At 34.5% G+C, this 19,927-nt stretch overlaps 1 protein-coding gene and 1 long non-coding RNA gene across 3 annotated transcripts in view; one reads left to right on the top strand and one right to left on the bottom strand.

Annotated features, from left to right (window-relative positions):
* Positions 1-19,927, top strand: part of LOC118745569 (plasma membrane calcium-transporting ATPase 1-like) — a gene marked incomplete at its 3' end in the record, with an annotated part of 196,433 nt that overhangs the window by 49,577 nt on the left and 126,929 nt on the right.
* Positions 4,978-18,707, bottom strand: LOC118745574. 2 transcript variants are annotated; one of them, XR_004993654.1, is made up of 3 exons: positions 18,637-18,707; positions 15,810-15,962; positions 4,978-5,221 (listed from the first exon to the last, which is right to left on the bottom strand). It is a non-coding gene; the product is annotated as an uncharacterized LOC118745574 (long non-coding RNA). The 2 variants fall into 2 exon arrangements; XR_004993655.1 differs by having other exon boundaries at positions 18,549-18,696.

Below are 19,927 nucleotides of genomic sequence, written 5' to 3'. Positions count from 1 at the left end.
CACCTCAATAGTTTAACCATTTGTATCAATTACAGAACATTCGAAATTTTTAAATTTTTCAATAAAATCTTGCACTTGCTTTACTAAATCTGGATTCTCTTTTATTAATACAAAGTGAAGGCGTCTACAATACATTGTGGAAGATGGCGCAATAAGACCATAATGGTTTTATTTCGCTTTGCGATTGGAAATAAACCCGTAATTTCGATACGGCCTTATTTCCAACGGGAAATGGAAATAAAGCTATTATGGTTTTATTGCGCTTTTTAAAATTTTGTCTAGAAAACATAAAACCAGTTTTTGCGGAGAAGGCTTGGGGGCGGCGCGAGTGCAGTGCAACGAGACGCTGTGGTAGCGTGGCGCGGGGAGGGAGCAAATGTGCACCCGCCAAGTTATGCACTCGCAGTATGTGCCCGCAGTACTAGAAATACTCCGAAAAAAAAACGGGTATACGCTTACTTGCTTATAACTGTTTTTGATCGCAGGCGAATCTGATGAGTGTTCTTTGATTTCGATGTAAAAAATAATTACCAACTAAATATGTACATATGCACATACATATCTATGCACATACCAGTTTCACTACATAGATTCTACTATTTAATTTGATCGCTTGCAATTGGAATCCGACAATTAACAAAGGTAAAAAGTGTGGAGATAGACAGCGTCCACGTAGAAAGTGTATTCAATCCACCGATATATTCACTAATGGACTACATAAGTCGTATGCGCAGTCGAGGCCATCACATCCTTATATTATTAATTATTTAGAGTATATATTTTTTTTAAATTTACAACTATAAGGCCAGGTAAAAAACCTTGGGAAGCACCAGTAAGTAGTATCAGAGGATTGCTTTATGTAAATGGTGAAGTAAAATTCAAGTTGCGTCATACCGACTGCTGGACATCTTTGCCACAAAAACGAGCTCTGTTATTACAGCAATACGAAACGGAGCTATTGCACGATGGTCTAAAAAAAATTGATCAATCTAAACACAACAGCCTTCAAACGTTAAATCAATATACACACAAAGATTTCCATTCGTTGTATGATAATCTACCTCGATAAATACTTAGTTTTACATTTTTATGCAATTTACTATGTTATGCAAATTTGCATAATGTGTACAAATGTGAAAACATTTAATAAAAATTCAATTATATTTATATTGAAATTATTTTTTGTAAATACGAGCTTTCATTGGATATCACCCATCGAAACTTTGAAAAAGCACATTGGGTCAAGTTAATACGCTGACCGAAAAAAAAGGTTCGCATCTCTGGCAATTTCATGGTTTGTACAAAATATGTGTCCACTCACCACTTTAATTAATTTTTATTACAAAAATCCAATACAAACGTTTCTGACCATTTTTCATTACATAACAGGAACAACGGGCAGATGTAGTTCAGGTTTATTGTGGGTACCTGCCGTAGTATACGGTCTACACTCCACAGAGCCCGTTAAGCTCACGGATTAACTCATGCCATAATCATTGCCCTGAAATGCAAGCATTTCAGTTCCTAAGGCAGTGTGGGAGGACACACTAACCACCTTGGTGAGGCCGAAACCTACCTAAAGTCTCTTCCGTTCTTTGGGTCCCGGCACCCGGTTTCAATGCAACTCCACATCGAACTTTTTTGAGTTCTACCGCCTTTGGTATTAAACCACAGTCCCCGCGATACTCCCCGAAGGGCCATACCTCAGTGAACAGACTGGAGTAGTGCTCGCCAGCCAGACTTGCTTGACCAGCTCGAGTCACGCAACCTACTAAACATACCAGAATACAAATGCTCAATCGTACAACTAAGAAGGTCTGCTTTTACCACATATTCACCAATCCACGGTTTACCACAAATATTTACACCGTGTTTTCAACCCTTTATCCAAATTTTCCACAGTTGCAACAGTTTTCAACATTATCATCCAGCTCGTCTCGCTCCTCTCACAAGACTTACTAATCTCATTCCACCCCGGTGTCCCTAATCCGGAGTGAAAATCGACTTTCAACCCTTGTTCAAGTCACTTGACTCACCTGATTCATTCTGCTCGTCTCGCTACCCTCGCAGGTCCTACTAGCCTTACTGGGGAACAAATTCCAGCCTGGGTGGACAATAGGCATGGAATTGCTCCTATTAAGGTTTTCTACACCTACTCAAGCAGCTTGACGAGCCACATTGTTTCTTACATACCTTCCCAGCTATACGATTTTACATGTGCATCTGGCCTGTCTTTCGGCCTTGTTCGTCTCACTGGCATCTGTTCGCCCGCGGTTCATCTTTTAAAGTCTTAGGTATGACTTCCGAAAGTCGCAGACTCTTCTACCAATTGAGCCTCTGACCGACTCAGCATTGGTAGTCTTTGACTGGGGTACCCGGGATTGTGACACCCGTAGCCCCGCAATGCGGAACCCCCCTGGGTTTGTTGGTACTATAATCTCCACATCGGAAACTGCGTAAGCACATGTTCTACACAGGTTCCCATGCGGAGCATCTCTGTTAGTTCATGCCGACATTTAAACCCCTAAGGGCCCCCATGTCACCACTTAAGATCTAGCCCCGCGTCAAGGACACCAACGTGCTAGATAGGAGTAACGGGCAGTTAACTAACCGAGTCCTCAACTTCTATACATTGCATCTAGGCCTAACGCCAGTATTATGTACAAATTGCATACGATTCCATACCGCCCAAAGCAAATTTAAGTCGTCTAAAAAACAGGTATGTGCTGTAAAGCGGCGCAAATGTTGATCACGTCGTAATTGGTCAAAAAATTGATTTTTTTTTTCATAAATCAATAACATATTTTTAATCAAATTTTTTTTGACGTAGAATACGTCTTACGTTTCGATATGGAGGCTATGTTGTTTAACAATTTTTTCCTCGAAGCTATAATTTATAGGTCCGTCAATGAAGGGACCAATAAAAAACCGTTAGTTTTAAAAGATGGTTAAATAAATAATTGCGTATTATTATTGAAAGTCTCCTGAAGATAACCATAGTTTTCCGATAGAAAAATATTGATTTTCAAGAATTCTATACCATTTCTGCGAAAAGTTGTTTTTTTCCCATATAAAAATACATGGAAAACTTTGAGCGCTTTGAGCGACCTCTAAATATTTTTTAATTTCAAAATAAAAAAAATAGGGGTATACTTTGTTTCGATATAGAACAATCTAGCATTAGAATTCCGACTTTAATTTTTTTTTGTACCACCCTAATGTACATGCATACATATATACATATGACTGCATAATACGCGCAACCTTTTTCGTCATATCAGTTCTGTACCGTTCGTTCGATTTTTCAAAATAAGGCATCAAATTAAAGGACTTGTCCTGTGGATGTGCAATAACTTATTTTTTTCAAAAAGAGTTGACACCTGATAAAAAAATTTAACTTAAATTATTTTTAAGTTCAATCAATTATCACACTATGAGTATCTATAGAAATGGTTTTGAAAAGGCTTTGTTTCTTAATTATATGTTGAAGGGTTGCAGAAAATTTGAAATGTATATCCTGATATGGATGTCCGACGAAAGAGGTTGCCACCTTGTTACAAAGTTAGATTCAATATAAGCAATAGGTTAAATAAATTACTTCAATATGAATATAAATAAAAATTGCTTTGAAGAAACTTTATTTCTAAACTGCATGTAGTTGGGTTGCCACCTGATTTTATAATTAAATTCAATTTTAATCAAGAGTATTAGTAACTTAAATATGTATCACAATACAAGTGTCAGACGAAAAAGGTTTAACGAGGTTTTGGTTCAAAAATAATTTGAACAGGATTGCGATCTGTTTGAAAAGTCGAATCAAATTAAATTATATGATATATTCAAATATGGGCGTCAAACAAGAGTATTAAGAAATATTTAGTTTGAGAATTTATAACATTAAAGAGGGTTTGCACCTGTGTAAAAAGTTAAACTCAAATTATTTAATAAGTCAAAAGAATTATTAAAGTGTAGGTATAAATTGACACGGGTTAAAAATATTTTTTTCGGAACTTTATTTCAGAGGGTTGCCATATGTTTTAGAAATTGAATTCAACTTGAATTAAGGGATTTATATTCAAAATTTAAATTTGTATTGCAATATGTTTGTAAGTTGAAAAAGATTTAACAAGGTTTTGGTTTTAAAATATTTTGAATAGGGTTCGCATATGTTTTAAAATTAGAATTTAATTAAAGTAAGCATAAGCTAAATGAAAAATTAAAATATGACGTGAAACGAAGATGGTAAGATATTCTTAGTTTGAATATTTAGAATATTAAAGAGAGTTGCCACCTGTTTAAAAAGTTAAACTCAAATTACTTTATAAATTAAAGCAATTATAAAAATATGGGTATCAAATGAAATGGGTTTAAAAAGGGTTTATTTCTGAACTGTATTTAGGAGCGTTGTCACGTATTTAAAAAAGCAAATTAAACTTAATTCATCAGGCACATGAAATTTGTAGGTATCGCAATATCAGACGCACGAAATTTTTTTATTTCTTAACTATATTTCGGAGGGTTGCCAGCTGCTTCAGAAGTCTTTGCTAACTTATGCACAAATTCGAAGACGAGGATAATGAGAGGACGAACACGAACACGAAGAAGAATAGTAATACGGGGACCTAGGCTAATATAAAAAGTAATACACATTTCTCCAGTATGAAAGGAAATAAAAATTAATCCAAGTAATGATATACGATGTTTGTGGAATTTAACAATATCTCAAAGAGCTTTAGATATCGACTTTTCGTTTCCAAGAAGTCTTTTTAAATAATCTCTTGAAACCTATTTTCGTAATTGTACATATACTAGTCACCGTTAATACTTTTAAGCCTACTTCTAGTCTGTAAGATTGTAAATCATAGACGGAATAAAGATGAAATATGAAATATGATGGTACATATGATTGAAGTTAATGTGGATCTGCTTCTCTATTGCTAATTATTAATATTTTGCAATTCATATTGATTTATTAAATTTAGTTCAATACAATCAAAACGAATATTTCATGTACATGTATTCTGCGTTTAAGCTTAGCGGCTGTGGCGGAGCCAGGTCAAGACGAAGGCTCTGGACTGATCCTTTTTAAGACGAAATTTGCAAAATATTGTCTATTGGCACTAGGAATCAGTTTTTTTGCTCTCCTGAAAAGTTATTAAAAAAACACAACTGTTTTTGTTGGCGCGGCGACGATATATTTATTTTCCAATATTCAATAAATCTGGAAATATAAAATAATTATTTATTTCATTTTATTAGTAATAATTTGTATCAATTTAAATAATTCAGTATCATAGTACGTATGTACAGAAAGTAGAGAAATGAGTTGCTCTACATGCCCAAAGACATTCTTCCAAAGGCTACCCCCAATATCTTTAATATCGGATTAGCGAATCGTATTTGAATGTCAACATTTTTTTATTATCGTCTTAGAACTCAAAAAGGTTTATAATTGGAAGTTATTTCGGGCTATTTCGAAAAAATCACCAGGTTTATAGGGGTAGTTTTTACCCAGGAACTCAAATATGTTGATATTTTTATCTTACCAAACAATCGTGACTAATAATAAATAGAATCTGCAACCCAAAATTGAAAAAATCATGAATTTCAACCCGAAATAGCTTCCAATTATACACATTTTGAGTTCTAAGACGATAATCAAAAAATTTTGACATTCAAATACGATTCGCTAATCCGATATTAAAGATATTGGGGGTAGCCTTTGGAAGAATGTCTTTGGGCATGTAGAGCAACTCATTTCTCTACTAAGATCATGAAAAGAAGAAAATTGTTTTTTGAACCGGTCATATGTATGTACATGTTTTAACAAAATCGAACAAACAAGTTTATTCGATAACGGAACAAAGAACCACTAAACTTATTTTCGGCGCGCACATAACACTGTGGGTAATAGCATAGCCGAGATATTGGTACGGCTAGAGCTAGTAAATACTTTGATGTAGCGCGGCCGAAGGTCGCCTACTCAAAAAGGAGTTGTGCGCGTAAAAATATTGCATCTGACATACCCGAATTTTGAAAACTTAAATCATAATTATTTTAATTATTGGGACTCAAAATAATTTTTAAGAATGTTTGTTAGCTTTTTGATTTAACGTTGCCGCCAGGAGCTAACATCTCGTAAATAATGTTCGGAATGTGTTTTTTCTACAGATAACTTTTGAAATATTAAAAAAAAAGTAAATTTCCGTTCACGGATTCGTAGTACTGGGGGTTTAAAATGCGACGTCTATATTATACCGGACTGAATAATAAAGAAACTCGCGTACGGTCAATTAATAGAAAAAATGTGTGATCCACAAACAGTGTGGCCAGACATGAATTTTGAGTTGAAGCGGTTTTAATTTCAATTATGACTTTATTACTTATTTGTACAATTTTGAATCTGACTTTATTTAACTTCTGGATTGGAAATAACGTCATATGGTTTTATTTCTAAAACAAAATGGAAATAGACCATATGGCCTTATTGCGTATGATGTTTTTCACCCCACCGTTTTATGGGACTAAATTTTCCAATCTGAAAACATTAAGAAATATCAAATATAAATGCATAATTGTGCAATGCACAACACAGGCCTGCGAAATTTAACTTTATTTTCTTCATTCCAATTATTATGTTATTTTTTAAAATGTCTAGGTATGTTAAATTAAAATACATTCTTGTTTTTTTTTTTCTAGCACATCAAGAATTATTTTTATTAATGACATGAATATTTTGAAACATGAAGAGCCAAAAATGAATCCAACTAAAATTAAACTTTTACTTAAAAATAAACTTGATTAGGTAAAAATACTAGTTAAGTAAATCAGAAAGGCTTATGGAAATTCGAAGTTAACGCTAGTAATACGTAGTAACACCATTTTTTTTTTATTTTTTAGTAGCTTAGTACCTAATGCCTACCCAGATTACTTTTATACTAGGTTTACATATAAGTAGGTTATCCTCCTTTTCGAGCTTAACTCCCTAATCTGTAATTAGCCATACAAAATTCGTGCCACGTTAATCTGCAATTATAAAATAATCTCAGATTGAACCGACAACTTTTCTGTGTCCTAGTTTTAACAATTATTTTTGCGAGTAACAGTGGAAATGTCAAATATAAAAGTATACAAAAATGGACGCTGGCAAGGAAAAGAGGTTTGTAACGGAATTTTTAATAAAGTATTAAGTCAAAATATATTTAAATTTCTTAATGTAACAGAAAAAGCGATCACGGTGGCACAGAGAAGAAACTTAACTTTTCCTTAAGTTATGAGCTTAACAAGCGCAACAAATTTGACGACTAATAACACTGGACCACAAATTTTAGTTTAGTTTAATCACGTAATCTTACGAACCAATTGAACAATAGTAATACGAAATACGGCATATGAAAGACAATGAAATTCTCCATAAACCGTACATAAATAATTTTTCGATAGTTTTTGAGAAATTAATTAATAATTAATTAAAAATTTAAAAATACAAATTTTAGCAAGGAGTCGGGGAATAAAAAAATAACGACTGTTTTGTGTTTTATTGTGCTGTTAATTTATTTCTCAGAAACTATCAGGCCTATCGGAAAGTGATGTATATACCGTTTAGCTGAATAACGGTAAAGTGCAAATATCTCGAAAACGTCTCCACAGGAAAAAAAATTAACTCGATTTCCGAAATCACCGAGCATTTCTACATGGGAATTGGTTAGTGGCATCCACAGAACATTTTTGCTGTAAACAAGCGTAATCTGATATTTTCGAGTGTAAACGGGGTGATTAACAAGCGAGCTTTGATTGAGATTTTATTTATATGTAAACGTTTTTTAGTTTTTAAGTAGAAAACCATCGCAGACCTGTTTAATGAGAAACGTGTAATAACATGCATATTCTAGATCTTTTTAAAAGTTCATTAAAATAGCTAAAATAAAATTTTTACCCAAAAACCCAGTTTTTATTAATAATATCCTTAAATTCTAACTTACGCTAACAGTAAGAACAATGAAAAACGAATTTTCATCGAAAATCTACGTGATGGAATTTTTGCATAATTTTTTTCGTAGCTTAGTACCTAATACCTACACAAATTGCTATCTCGTTTTTTGAAGGAGTAAACATCGCATGCCTGTGTAACTTACATACCGCAGAGGGAATATTTTTTATTCAAATTGTAGTTTGTATCGACTATGGCTAGAGCTACCGTCCATACTACACTTAATTAAGGACAGCTTTGTAAATTTTTGTTCCGTATTACAAATTTAACCAAACTTTCCACTATTTTGCATATTACACATTTTAAGTCAACCTCAATCGTTGCAATAGGAGGTAACAATTTTAATTTTTCATTTCTTAACGCATACAATGATGGCAAACAGTTAGGATTAAGCTCATTAATTGCTTACTGCAATACGTTATATTATCGTTCCGACAAATCCATTTATATATAGCGCCAGTGCTTATTCAATACATATGCATTTTATTTCCGTTTTCATGCTGTGTAAATTATAAATAGCCCTCTTTGTTAATTTGTGTGCTGCGTATTGGAGTTCTTCATATGAACTAGAGATGGGCGCGTGAGTGGTTTAGCTCACGTTCACGCACGCTCACGTTGATGGTTTTGTAAATCACGCGCACTCACGTTCTGTTATATTGTTTTCAATCACGTTCACGATGTCTAGTTTCTTAATCACGCACGCTCACGCAGGCTTTCTCACTCAAATATTTTTTTTAATTGAAACTTTATTTATATACATAGAATCAAGTATTGTTTCCGCTGTAGTGCAGTGGTTAGTGGTAGTGGTAGTAGTGGTGTGGGTTCAAGCCCTGGTCAAAGCAACATGGCAAAAAAATATGGTTAAAAGGTTTTTTCCGTAACAGCGGTCGCTCCTCGGCAGGCAATGGCAAGCCTCCGAGTGAAGGACTGCACTTCCTCGACTTTGTGTAACAACATCAAAGCGCAAGCCACAAATCGGAGGAGAATCTCGGCCAAATTAGAGATACCTTTTTAATCGAGCCCTTCCGATTTGATTTTTTAGCTCCGATTCGATCCGTGAATCGATACGAAAAATCGAGAATCGGCATTCGATTTTTTCTCAATTGTGCATATAATATTGCATTAGAAAATATAGAAAATTTTAATGAAATTTGATTTTGAGGCTAGTACAAAAAATGAAGGGTGCTTGGATATTGCATCTAGCTGCAAATTTGCGCTGGTTTATATAACAAAAAATAGTCCAGACGCAAAATGGAGCAAAATTATATTAAAAAAATTAAAGCATACAAGTGAGCGGCAGTGTATAAGTTAATAACAGGGACCGAAAATCTATATCTATATAAATACTTTTTCCTAAAAGGTAGTGTTATGTTACCAAATGATATATCCTTTAACATATTATCAAATTTAATTAATGATGTCTCATTTTGAAGGGGAGAAGCTGACGTACTTGCAAAAAAAGTCACGTTGTTCAAATTTAGTTATTTATTGAAAAAAAGGGGGTTTTAAGGAGCTGAGAGCACTGTATCCGGTCAATAGAGCGCCATATCTTCCATTATACTTCATCAAATTGAATGATTGAAACACCATTTTGAAGGACAGCTTCACCGCTTGAGGTGGGGTTGTCACCCGCTTAACATATTTGGTACTTAAATATATATCGACTAAAATATTACAACGCATTCAGGGAATGAGCGGCATTTAAATTCACTTTTAACCAACTATTTAAAAATTTATATCTATATATACATATGTATTAAAGAAAGTTGCTTACGTAATACCGAGCATAGCTCGTAGAGTGGATTGCCCTATGTGAGTTGTCTTTTTGTTGTGTTTACAATTATGTTGGTTAGGTTAGGTTATCTGTTGCGAATGTGGTTCGATAGCTTCGAAGATAATTTGAATATTTCGACATTATAATTTCAGTGTTCGTAAACCCATCGCCGAATAGATAAGGAAACATTGCCTCACGCAACCGCAATTTACAAATATTGGCGATTAGCAGTGTAAATCAAAAACCTCAGCAACGGACCCAAGTTAATGCAGGACGACCTCAGGAGGAACAAGCACCTTAATAACTGAAACAAATTTATTTCGTTGACAACTCTGGTATCGAAATCGATCAGTGTTATGCGATTAACTGTGCGATTAAACGCCTGATCATTGGAAAATTGCAAGAACTTTATCACGGACACAACACTTTGGTTAGGTTATTTAAAATGATAATGCTTTCTGACGAACACAAAACCATAATCAGAGCAGATAAATGAACCACTGGAAGTCATTAAGTGAAAAGTTGGTGAAAGTGTTGTACCAAAATGTTCCAACAAAAATTAATTTGGGCGAGGCGTAGTTCGCCGGGTACGCTAGTAATAATTATTTTCGAAATTTCAATTAAAACTCTCAGTCGGATAAAATTTAAACATTTGGATGAAAGTGGAAGAGATTGAAGATCTAGGTGACATGAATATACGTGCAGCATATTTTGCCGATATGACGTAGGGTTGCCTATTTACACGGAACTTAAATTTTAAGAAAAAGTCATACATACCTTTCTTTAAAGTGCTGTATCTTGGAAACCTTTTAACGAAACTTAATGAAAAAAATGTATTTCTTCGGTCTTGTTATGGGCTTTAATTGTACTTAAAAAAAAGTTAAGTAAACATTTTTCTTTTTACTTTTTTTTTGATTATAGCATTTTTTTAAATTTTTATTTTTACATAAAACATTGTCTATAATGTCGTCTTTAAGTACCCAAATATGCGTAATGGGCTACTTATGCGTATGGACTCTAGTTCGTCTAACGCTCGAGCAATATGATAAATACTTAGACATTGAAATTTTATGAAATTGTATATTTTTGAAAGAGGAAAGGTGTGTAAAAAACAAAAACAATATGAATAAATAATATTAACCTTACTAAAGGTCTGAAATCATGAAAATCCCTTCAAGGAAATGGCAGAATTGAACTTTGTTGCAAGTTCACATTCGAAATCTGCTTACGACGTGATTGGAGGAAATTTTAAGAGATTAGCAACTAGAGCAAGTCTTCAACTCCTGATGTTACAACAAATTCGTACACATTTCATCTTTCACATGCCTCGACAAACCTCCAAACTCCGAGGAGAGTCGAGAAAATAAACGTAGGCGTGTTTGTTGTCCACCTAAAACGATAGTCACTGAATACACTCAGAAAAATCCTCCATCTCAGCCCTTAGATCTAATCAATCTTTCTTCTCCATGCCCTCAGGCATTGGAGCCTCCGCTATCTAAGGATATGGCTTTAGGTCTACGTCTAAAAATAATAACGACAATCAGACTGTTGATTTAACAGTGTTTCCATCGACATCTAAAGCTGCACTAACTAACATAGTTCCTCCGAATGACTCGGAATCCCGCATATCTGAAGTCACTACCAAAAAGTTGGTTTTAATTCCTCCGAGAAGATCAATCTTTGTCTCTAGATTCGCTAAAGACGTTTCTTCGGACGATATAAAGTCGAAATATCAACTAAGATTGAAACTAAAGATGTATTAATTCGTATTTAATTTTAAATACGACCGGGGCGTTTGTTCGCGAGTTTGAGTATAAACCTAATAAAAGTAATAACAACGCAGCTAAAATTTCTAATCTTAATTCTGATTCAAAAAACGTAACTCGCAAGTCAACTTTAAGTATTTACTATCAAAACGTTAGAGATTTGAACACCAAATTAACTGACTTATATTTTAAAGGATTTGATTTTGCAATTTTAATATTATTTCCTTGACCGAAACATGATTCAAACTTCATATTTTTAATTCCGAAATTCTTCCAAATGAATATCAAATATACAGGAGCGACTGCGAGGACAGAATCGGCGGTGGTGTTCTTTTTGTGGTGCATTCGTCGATACCATCCGAGGGAGTTAGTGTTCCTGACATTGAAATACTGAATTTAAATGTACACCTGTACCGCCTGGTAAGAGTTACGTTTACTTAGCTCTGCTACATCCCTCCGAATTCTGCTATATCAGTATATACACAGCTAGTTTCTTCACTTGAGTATCTAAATGCAATGCTTACGCCTTCCGATTCTATGATTGTTTTGGGCGATTTTAATCTGCCACACATTTCATTATTGGCAATGTATTACTGGAGGAAATGGCTGAACTTTGTCTAAAACAAATAAATACATGTCCAAATAAGTTCAGAAAGGTCTTGGATCTTGTTTTTGTTGATGATGTTCTATTAATCGGTTTCTACGAAATCACAAATGAAATACAGAATAATAAGTTTTATAGTTCAAGGCTAGATATGTTTTTGCGAAAGAAAAATAAACAAAGAACTTTCAAGTTATCTTGGCCAATATATAGAGATGACGTGGAGCGTAGCGTTCAGCACTTTAATGATACTGTTTTCAATTTGTTTCGGAAGTATGCACCAAAAGGTAATTCTGTTCATGAAGAACCAATAAAATTATGGTTCGATAAAGAGCTTAAAAAAATGCAAAATAAAAAGTCACATTCTTTTAAACTGTACAAAAGATCGGGCTTACACAGAGATTACGTAAAGTACTCAGTTTTGCGGCATAGCTACTTTGCATTAAATAAGAAATGTTATAAGTTATATTTATCTAAAATTAAAAAGAATTTAATTAACAATCCTAAATCATTTTATGGTTTCGTAAAGGGGCACCGAAATTGCGCATATGGAAACTGTGCATTTAGACATTATTTCGGTTTCAACCGAAACTGTGCATGTATGCTTTATTTCGGTTTTTACCATATGCATTATTTCGGTTTTAAACCGAAACTGTGCATGTATGCATTACTTCGTTTATTTTCATATGCATTATTTCGCTTTTAAAACGAAAGTATGCATATGCATAATTTCGGTATTTTCTCATATGCATTATTTCGGTTTTCAACCGAAACTGTGCATGTATGCATTACTTCGGGTTTTTCATATGCATTATTTCGGTTTTCAACCGAAACTGTGCATGCATGCATTATTTCGGTTTTTGTAATATGCATTATTTCGGTTTTCAACCGAAACTGTGCATGGATGCATACCTTCGTCTTTCACATATGCATTATTTCGGTTTTCATCCGAAACTGTGCATGTATGCTTTATTTCGGTTTTAGCCATATGCATTATTTCGGTTTTGAACTGAAATTGTGCATGCATGCATTATTTCGGTTTTTGTTATATGCATTATTTCGGTTTTCTAACGAAAGTGTGCATATGGATAATTTCGTTTTTTCTAATATGAATTATTTACTTCTACTTAGTAAGGGTTTTAATCCCTAAGCGCGGCTGAAAGCCGAGTACGCAGAGAAAAGTTCTGCGCAAAAATACGTCCGCCCTTCTTTTCCGGCAATACAGAAAGTAGAATTCTACTTAGTAAGGGTTATAATCCCTAAGCGCGGCCGAAGGCCGCCTACGCAGAAAGAAGTTCTGCGCAAAAGTACTTCCGGCCCCCTTTTCCGGCAACACAGAAATGAGAATTCTACTTAGTAAGGGTTATAATCCTTAAGTGCGGCCGAAGGCCGCCTACGCAGAAAGAAGTTCTGCGCAAAAATACTTCCGGTCCCCTTTTGCGACAACACAGAAAGGAGAATTCTACTTAGTAAGGGATATAATCCCTAAGCGCGGCCGAAGGCCGCCTACGCCTTTTCCGGCAACACAGAAAGGAGAATTCTACTTAGTAGGGGTTATAATCCCTAAGCGCGGCCGAAGGCCGCCTACGCAGAAAGAAGTTCTGCGCAAAAGTACTTCCGGCCCCCTTTTGCGGCAACACAGAAAGGAGAATTCTACTTAGTAAGGGTTATAATCCCTAAGCGCGGCCGAAGGCGGCCTACGCAGAGAGAAGTTCTGCGCAAAAATACTTCCGCCCTTCTTTTCCGGCAACACAGAAAGCAGAATTCTACTTAGTAAGGGTTATAACCCCTAAGCGCGGCCGAAGGCCGCCTACACAGAAAGAAGTTCTGCGCAAAAATACTTCCGGCCCCCTTTTCCGGCAACACAGAAAGGAGAACTCTACTTAGTAAGGGTTATAATCCCTAAGCGCGGCCGAAGGCCGCCTACTCAGAAAGAAGTTCGTTTTCATGTATGCACTATTTCGGTTTTTGTCATATGCATTACTTCGGTTTTGAGTCGAAACTGTGCATGTATGCATTAATTCGGTTTTTGTCATATGCATTATTTCGGTTTTCAAACGAAAGAGTGCATATGCATAATTTCGGTTTTTCTAATATGCATTTTTGCGGTTTTCAACCGAAACTGTGCATATATGCATTATTTCGGTTTTTTTCATATGCATTATTTCGGTTTTCAACCGAAACTGTGCATATATGCATTATTTCGGTTTTTTTCGTATGCATTATTTCGGTTTTTTTCATATGCATTATTTCGTATGCACAGTTTCCATATGCACAATTTCAGGGTGCCTTTCGTAAATTCAAAGCGTAAGGTACATGGTTTTCCGTCCGCTATGCATTATCGCAACACTGCGTCTAGCGAGAGCCAACGATGAAGTTTTACACTATTTAAAACCCTAAAAGCGTGATTCAAGGCCGACCTCCATAGCATGCGTATCCGTATGTGTGGGTTTGACATTTGCGCTTAGAAGTCAAAATCCATATAACTTTCTTACGTTTTCATGCGTTGCTATGTAGGTGCTGACATACAAATTTGTATATTCAATTTATCTGTCAAACGCACGCGTACGTATATGCATGCTATGGAGGTCCGCCTTCAGGCGTTAACCTGATCATATTCCGACCTGTTTCCTGTTCTTCCAACATCATTAAAGTTTCTTCAGGAGTTCCTCAGGGAAGCCACCTTCGTCCGATTCTGTTCCTGATATTCATTAATGATATTTCTTCTATAACAAAATATATAAAAATTTTAATGTATGCCGATGATGTGAAATTTTTTAAGACATTGCCCTCTATCGAAGAAAGGTCTTTGTTACAAGCGGATCTAAGCAACGTGGTTAGTTGGTGTAATGCAAACTATATGCCACTAAACCTTAAAAAATGTAAAGTTATTCTCCCGAAGGGCTGTTCAACCAGTTGTTTATTCAATATCCAATCTTGTCGATCTTGGTATCACAATGGATTCCAAACTCATTTTCAACCTTTATATTAGTGTTACAGTTAATAAAGCCAAAAGCGCATTTGCATTTGTAAAGCGATGGTCAAAAGAGTTCAAAGATCCTTACCGCTACCAAGTTCATTCAGAAAGGATTGAATCAATTCAAAACCAATTCTTGCTTTTTGCATTTCGTGATTTTAACTGGGATTCAGACTGCAATCTCGCCCACACACAAGTCGTCTAAAGCTCATAAATTGGGCCTACACTCGCAAGTCGTAGAGAAATTCTAGGTATAATATTTATCGTTAAATTAATGACAGGCTTGATTAATAGCCCGGCCCTTTTGGCTGAGCTAAATTTTAATGTTCCCTCTCGAGTGTCAAGGCACTTTCGACCTCTGTTTTTGAAGCCATGCAAAACTAATTTTGAACTAAACGAATCATTCCGTGGTTTATGTCAAGATTTCAACTCATTCCAGCACGTTTGATATATCGGACTCGATTTTTACTATTAAGAAAACTATCATTTCCACTCTCAATAATTGAAATACTATCTTAAGCATATCCAATCAGCTGATGAATTTGATTCTGTAGCAAAAAACAAAAAAAGTTCCGTACGTCATGCGGATGGCGCCCCTCGTGTCGGTTGGGCGCGAAAGGAGGGTAAAAACCGTTGGGATTAATTTTTTAATTAATTGTTAGTCAAGGAATGTAATCCTATATGATTTAAATTTTCTTTACCTTTTTTCAAAAAAGTCGCAATTAAGTGTTTTTCTTACTCATATGGGCAATTCTCAATTAGCTCGAACTTTATCGGCAGTTTATTGAAAACAATATATTGCTTTTGATTTGCTGTGATAGTACTTTTCCTATCCTGCGATCTGCTTGACTGTCCTGTAAATAAAAAGTGCAATATTTGAATGACATTTTGCGGAATTTTCTTTAATTTTGCACAAGGTTCGGAACCCTGATTTTTGGGTTTTTTGTTGTAGAATTGACCATATTTTTATAAAAAATTATCGAAAAATAAAATATTTAAAAAATAGGTGCCCGTATTGTAAAAAATTCGCTGTACCTAAACTTTTTTGACTGACTGTATGTATTTTTATCAATTTGATGTTTCACAGCCAAGTTATAGTCAAATTGCTGTTGCTTTGCTGCCACTGCGCTGTCGTTGTGCTTTCCCAGCAAACATTGAGTTTAGTTATCGATTAGAGAATGATTGGAGAACTAGCCACATTCTTCAATCTCAAACGTTAGAGAACGACTCGAAAAACTATCGAGAAACATAGCGATCTCAACAAAAATGGGACATAGTTCTTGACTCGAGAAAATATTAATTCTCTAATCGAATTCTAATGTTGATCTCTAATGGGATTCGAATGTGAATTTCAATTCAAACTGCTGTTTTGCTTTATTAAATAAAACGCGTTGCTTGTAAAATTTGTATTAAATGCATTTGCAGTAAAATAATAATGAATTACTTGAACTTAAAAATAATTTATTATTCATTCATTTGGAATATTGCTTATTTACATCTATTTGAATTTGCGTGGTTTCTCTAATCTAATCTAATGTAGAAATCCAAATTTCTCTAACGTTAGAGACTGTGTTTGCTGGGTTCACAAATTGTTTTTTAATTGTCTGGTTGCTTTCGAAATTTTACAGCAAAACGACAGCCAAAGCAAATGATTTTTTTCTGAATTCCTGTTGCTTTGCTTTCGATATCATACATGCCGAAGTCAAAGCACAGCAAAAACAAATTAAATGAAAAATTTACAGCATTTTAAAACCCTGGCCACAATACAATATCTTTTAATTGAATTACAGTTTTCCATCTTATGTAAATAAATTTCCTAGATAAACGTATCATTGCGTCGATTTGAACAAATTTTGTGTCTTCGCTCTGCTCGATGCTCTTTACGATTTGCTCGATGTTTTGCTCGCCGCCTCACTATTTGCTTACTGGGGATGTTAATTTTTTGGCTTTTTACGATCCCGGGTTTTCGGGATGTCGTTATCACAATCCCGGGATCCCGAGATTAGTCCCGGGATTTAGATATTCATTACTTTTCAAAAACTTAGATCGAAAAAAATTGCTTCTAAACTGTTTGAGAAGCTCTCCTACTTTGTTTTTGTTATTTATGGACTTATAACAATTATATTCAACAATTTTTATTGAGCGTGAGACCGTTTTTAATGAAAAACTATTGTGGAAAAGCAACAATAATTTGCAAAAAATATGGTAGAAATGATAGCTATTTCGGAATCACCACATTTCCTCATCAGACTTCTTTCAGTGGGATTCAATCCAACGACCCCAGCTGACTCATCCTCCCATAAAATTAATAATAAATAAATGGGTTTGAAACCTACTTTTTTTTTAAAGTGGCGTTTTTATTTTTTCTCTCTGACGTCAGGATTTATTTTAAAGGTCTTTATAATTTCAAAGACATGATTAATTCCAAAAATTATTTAAAAAATTCAATACATTGTAGAATAAAAATATGGACACCAAATAAATGGAAGGAAAGAAGGAAGGAAATTTCTTTAGAATTTAAAAAAATTAAAATTTTTTGGATTCACAAGGACGAATAATTAATTTTTTAAGCTGATAAAGTTAGAAGGACGAAATTACATATAATTTTTCAAAAACAAATATTTTCAATACTTACCAGTCTGTATGCACAAAAAAATTGAATCTGATTAAATTCTACAGAATTTCTACTTTAACTTAAAATAAATGTTTAAAATTTCTGAGCACTAGTTTACTATTAAATTCGGTTTGTACTATGCCCTTTTTTTGAAATTTTGATGTGGATTCTACCGGAGTTATGTATTTGCACAAGAAATGTTGTATACCTTTGACAAGCGGAAGCCCCTCTTCTCCGGCAACTAAGCGCGGCCGAAGGCAGAAGCAAGCGCAACAGGTGCATGTTTTCAATGGCTTGGAAGAAGCTGTTATTGCATTAACTGGATTGAGAACCAGTTCTTCAGGCATAGGAGGCGTTATGGCTTGTGGTTCAACAATTCAACCAGAAGCTGACATAGATGCGTCTAACGTTACTATGCCCGACAGCGCCGCATATCTTTCTGAATTCATTTCCATAGCCCGCTCTTACTCCGCTGCTATAATTGCAAATGCAATTGAATCCACCGTTTCCTTCAAAATATGTAAAATCAAACACTTTTACTATAAATAAGCACATGACTAGTGTTGTTTAATTCCTTTCCACTTTGTTTTCCTTCATACAGCTGTCTTCGAAAAACAACTGATAGCTGGCAATGCTGCACACGTTGCAGCATGTGGATTTTTCGTTTTTTGTAACGTAGCTACGAATTACGAATATTTGGGTTCTAGATTAAGGGTGTAAGTTATTGAGTATGGAATGCGCATTTGTAAATGATTCCGAACTTTCTATCGCATTTTTCCTGCCTTGTAAAGGTGCATTTGATTAGTATTAGTAATATGCGCGTTACCACGTGCAAAAATTTAAAGAGATTATGGAGTGACGTCATTCGTGCAATAGTTAAGCAAGACAAGTTGACTACGAACTGTGCTACGCACTCTCGGATGTAGCTTTGGCCTACCACTGGCGATGGCGTCATCCACGGTAGATTCAATTTCAGACTGCGCTGCTATTGTAGACTCACTGATGCTGACGTTATCAATAAGTAATGCCTTCAATATGACGATGAGCCCAAAGCAGGGCAGCCAACTCATTTTTGAGAATTCCCCGATTTCGATAATGAAATTCCCTGATTTTGCCCGAAATTTCGTAAAATACCCCATATATATGTCCTTACTAAAAAAAAATTATGTATTTTTCATATATACATATTTGTAATTCATCTATACATATATTCATAAACCAAACCAAACTTTTATAAAGTTAGTTATCAAATAAAGAATAAAAAATGTACATATCGCTTGCTTAGAGTGAAAAGTTGCTAAGTCCACTTTTTACGAATACTCATATTTGATACATGAGGATAGTGAAATTAAAAATGCAATGTTTCGAAAAGGTCCTTGTTTTATGTTTTCTCGTTCATATTCAATGAAAGAAAAATTTTCTAAGTCTAAAAAAAGCTCCAAAATTTCGATAAGGCCAAAATAGTACGGACTTTATTTTATAAAGATCGAATTCCTCTGATTTCTTTGCTTTAAACAGGCAAAATATTGTATTCTAAGTTTTGCGAAATGCTTGAAGAAAATGGCTATAAAAAGTTTTTTTCTCTACAATTTTTAAATTGGGACTTAGCAACTTTTCACTCTAAGCTAGCGATAGGTATAATTTCAACATACGTATAGTGGTCGAACAAATTTTAGTCCCACCAAATTTTGATAAGTTTTCCCAATAGTTTTTTTTTGTTATTTAATTTGAGTTATTTTTTTATAAAAACATAGTTAATTCTTTAACAAAACTGTATAAATCCAAGCTTCACACTTTGTGCAATATTAAAAAAAAATATCAAGGAACGTTCGTAAAATTTCGGGCTGTTTAATTGATTTTCTAGAAAGATTTTGAGTATACAGTTTTGTAGTCCACTAATTATAGTGACATAATGTACAAGTTGCGAGTGGCTAAAAATTTTGGTTTAAGATTTTTCTGCCGAAGGTGTTGCGGTTTTCTTCCATATAAAAATAAATTGTGTAATTTTTAGCTATTTGAAACTTTGTTATACTAGAATTGAACGAACTACAAAACTGCATACTAATAATCTTTCTAAGAAATTGAATTAAAGGCTCGTAAGTTTTACAAAAGTTTGTTTAATTTGTTTTTTTAAACATTGAAAGTTTGAAACTTAGATTTATACGGTTTTTGGTAAAGGCTTAACTTATAAACTTCAATTCAAAC

This window comes from Rhagoletis pomonella, unplaced genomic scaffold (genome assembly GCF_013731165.1).
Source record: "Rhagoletis pomonella isolate Grant_MI unplaced genomic scaffold, Rhpom_1.0 Rhpom_scaffold_00009, whole genome shotgun sequence".
NCBI classification, from domain to species: Eukaryota; Metazoa; Arthropoda; class Insecta; order Diptera; family Tephritidae; genus Rhagoletis; species Rhagoletis pomonella.
Note: the sequence above shows the minus strand (reverse complement) of the source record. Positions and strands in the feature narration are given on the sequence as shown.